This window comes from Dryobates pubescens, chromosome 20 (genome assembly GCF_014839835.1).
Source record: "Dryobates pubescens isolate bDryPub1 chromosome 20, bDryPub1.pri, whole genome shotgun sequence".
Classification (NCBI taxonomy): domain Eukaryota; kingdom Metazoa; phylum Chordata; class Aves; order Piciformes; family Picidae; genus Dryobates; species Dryobates pubescens.
The window spans coordinates 19,357,487-19,361,639 of record NC_071631.1 but is presented as its reverse complement, the minus strand read 5'-3'; positions in this window follow the sequence as shown (position 1 = coordinate 19,361,639).

Below are 4,153 nucleotides of genomic sequence, written 5' to 3'. Positions count from 1 at the left end.
GCTGGGCTCAGGCCTCTGTGCTGGGAGCTCTTCCCAGCCTGCCTGGCAGGCATTCCCAGTTGTCCTCAGCTGCTTAGCTAAAGGCACTGTGGGTCTTGCACTGCCTGAGGAGAACCCTGAGCAGAAATGAAGCGATGGCTTTGTGTCTCACGTGGTCTGCCAGGATGGGTTTGGTGGTGTGTTTCTGTGACTCCCTGCAGCATCCACAGCAGAGAGGCCTTTCCCTGCAGAGAGAGCTCTGTTGGATCTCTGCCTCAGGATAGAAGGTGGTGAGGCACTGCAACAGGGTGCCCAGGAGAGATGCCCTGTCCCTGGAAGTGCTCACAGGCAGGCTGCATGGGGCTCTGGTCTAGTGGAAGGTGTCTCTGCCCATGGCAGGGGAGTTGGAACTAGACAGTCTTTAAGGTCCCTTCCAACTCAAACCTCAATAAGGTTGGAAAAGACCTCAAAGATCATCAAGTCCATCACCCAACACCTCATGACTCCCTGAAGGGAGGTTGAGGCCAGGTAGGGGTTGGTCTCTTCTCCCAGGCACCCAGCACCAGAACAAGAGGACACAGTCTCAAGCTGTGCCAGGGGAGGTTTAGGCTGGAGCTGAAGAGAAAGCTCTTCCCAGAAAGAGTAATTTGCCATTGGGATGTGCTGCCCAGGGAGGTGGTGGAGTCCCTGTCCCTGGAGGTGTTCAAGAGGGGATTGGATGTGGCACTTGGAACCATGGTTTAGTAGTCATGAGGTGTTGGGTGTCAGGTTGGACTTGATGATCTCTGAGGTCTCTTCCAACCTTGGTGATTCTGTGATGACCATGAGCCAGCAATGTGCTCTTGGGGCCAGGAAGGCCAAGGGCAACCTGGGGTGGATTAGAAGGGCTGTGACCAGTAGGTCAAGAGAGGTTCTCCTGCCCCTCTACTCTGCACTGCTGAGGCTGCACCTGGAGTACTGTGTCTAGTTCTGGGCCACTCAGGTCAAGAGGGACAATGAGCTGCTTGAGAGAGTCCAGCACAGAGCCACAAGGATGATGAAGGCAGTGGAACATCTTCCATATGAGGAGAGCCTGAGGGAGCTGTGGGCTCTGTAGCTTGGAGAAGAGGAGCCTGAGAGGTGACCTCATTCATGCTGATAAAGCTGTGCAGGGTGAGTGCCCAGAGGCTGGAGCCAGGCTCTGCTGGGGGAAGCCCAATGCCAGCACAAGAGGCAGTGGTGGAAGCTGAGCCAGAGGAAGTGCCCTGTAAATATGAGAGAAACTTTTTCCCTTGTGAGGGTGCCAGAGCCCTGGAGCAGGCTGCCCAGGGGGATTGTGGAGTCTCCCTCTCTGGAGATGTTCAAAACCCACCTGGATGTGTTCCTGTGTGACCTGCTGTAGGTGCTCCTGCTCTGGCAGGGAGGGTTGGACTGGATGAGCTTTTGAGGTCCCTTCCAGCCCCTGAAAAATCCTGTGCAATTCTGTGAAGCTAAGGAAATGAATCCTTTTTGTCCCTGAGATGAGCCACCCTGACCCCCATGGAAGCTGCTCTCTTGCCTGTCTCAGACCTAACTTACCAAGTGGTTGAATTTTCAGAGGTTTTAATTCATCTGAGGCTCAGTGTGAGCATCACTGCAGGTTGTCTCCTCAGACCATCATGCCACTTACACACTTGAATCTTTTAACCCAAGCACAGTTAGGCTCAGCCTAAAACCTGTACACACCAAAAATCCCAAAGGAGCAGCAGCTCAAGTCCCTTCTCCTCCCTTGGCAACCCAGGGCATGGACCTCCTGGACCAGTGTGGTGGCTTTCAGGAGCTGGGAGCAGCTTCCCTCATCCCACATCCCCAGAGAAGGACTGGACCAGGTTGCCCAAGGAGGTGGTGTTAGCCCCATCCCTGGAGGCATTCAAGGCCAGGCTTGATGGGGCTCTGAGCAACCTGATCTAGTTGGGGATGTCCCTGCTGACTGCAGGGGGTGGACAAGATGATCTTTAAGGTCCCTTCCAAGCCAAACCATTCAGGGACTCTATGATTCTCTGACTCCCAGCACAGCTCCTGCCTGCCCTCCTTGGGGGCAGCCCTCGGGAGCTGTAAGCTGCACCGAGCTCCTGCCCAGCCTCGTCATCTTGGCAGGCTCTCTCCTGACAGCAGCAGCCCCAAACAGGAAGCAATTGTCTTTGGAAACAGTTGCAGGGGTTGCATTATTTTTTTCCCCCCACTAGCACTTTTGTCTCTTGGAGGCTAAAAATAGACTTCCTCTGCTTTGTGCCTCGGAGCCGCAGCCGGCCGGGGGCAGCAGCCACCCCCTCGGAAGGGAAGAGCCAATGTAAGCAGGAAGAGCTTCCCAGCTCACAGCCCCTTCCCTTTCTCCACATATCTCCCTCCTCAAAACAAGCTGATGGCATGGGGAACTCAGAGGGACTGCCAGCTGCTGATAGCAGCCTCACCAGCCCTCGTGCTGAGGGAGGAGGAGCTCAACAAGGATGAGAGGCTCAACATGGATGAGAGGCTCAACATGGAGGAGAGGCTCAACATGGATAAGAAGCTGAACATGGATGAGAAGCTCAACATGGAGGAGAGGCTCAACATGGAGGAGAAGCTCAACACAGAGGAGAAGCTCAACACGGATGAGAAGCTCAACATGGAGGAGAAGCTCAACATGGATGAGAAGCTCAACACGGATGAGAAGCTCAACATGGAGGAGAAGCTCAACATGGATGAGAAGCTCAACACGGATGAGAAGCTCAACATGGAGGAGAAGCTCGACATGGATGAGAGGCTCAACACAGAGGAGAAGCTCAACATGGATGAGAAGCTCAACACGGATGAGAGGCTCAACACGGATGAGAAGCTCAACATGGATGAGAGGCTCAACACAGAGGAGAAGCTCAACACGGATGAGAAGCTCAACACAGAGGAGAAGCTCAACATGGATGAGAGGCTCAACACGGATGAGAAGCTCCACATGGATGAGAGGCTCCACATGGATGAGAAGCTCAACACGGAGAAGAAGCTCAGCATGGATGAGAAGCTCAACACGGAGGAGAAGCTCAACACGGATGAGAGGCTCAACATGGATGAGAAGCTCAACATAGTGGATGAGAAGCTCAACCTGAGCCAGCAGTGAGCACTTGCAGCCCAGAAAGCCAAGCAGAGCCTGGGCTGCAGCAAGAGAAGCAGAGCCAGCAGGGCCAGAGAGGTGATTTTCCCCCTCTGCTCTGCTGAGACCCCACCTGGAGCAATGTGTCCAATTCTGGAACTTCTGTTCCAGGAAGGATCTGGAGGTGCTGGAAGGTGTCCAGAGAAGGGCCACGAGGATGAGCAGAGGGCTGGAGATGCTCTGCTAGGAGGACAGACTGAGGAAGTTGGGGTTGTGCAGGCTGAAGGAGAGAAGGCTCTGAGGAGACCTAATTGTGGCCTTCCAGGATCTGGAGCAGGGGAGCTTGGACTGGGTGATGTCCAGAGGTCCCTTCCAACCCCGCCATGCTGGGACTGTAGGATTCCTGGGCTCTGGCTGCTCTGCTGCCCCACTCCAGCCATGTGCTTGCCAGGCAGAGCTGCCCGTTGGCTGGTTTTGAGAGCCAAGCCCCACGAGTTTGCCTGCAGCTGAGCTCTGGGTGGTGGAGCACCCTCTATCCCTCTCTGAAAGCAAGTTGAGCAAAATCCTGGCAACCTGCAGCAGCTCCCAGTCATTTCACTTCCACTTTCCTTTCTGAGTCAGATAAAAAAAGCCTCTCTGAGCTGTGTTTTCCTACCCAGGGCACACTGATGACAGCCAGCACCCAAAGTTGCCTGTTTTCCCCAGGGTTGTTTTCAGAGCACCCCTGCCACTCATCTTCCCCACTCAGCCCAGCTCCTCTAAAGGCTTCCTCCTCATTCCCAGCATTTCTGTGGTGTCACAGTTCCCCAGCTCTGCCTTCCAGCTGACCACCCCAGCCCTCTCCATGCCTCTCTGCTCTGTGCTGGCAGTGGCTCTCTTCCCCCCTCTCGGAGCCGTGACCAGAGGAATTTCAGCTGCAGCTTCTCTCATTTCTCTCACAAATACTTTCCACTTTCCTGCAGCAGATTTCCCAGACATGAGAGAATTCCCAGCTCCCTTTGGGCTTTCATTCTCTGCCTGCCAGTTTTCCGTGAGCTGACGCTGTTGTTGTAGCTGCTGCTGGTGGCTGACCCTCAGGCCTCCCCCACACAG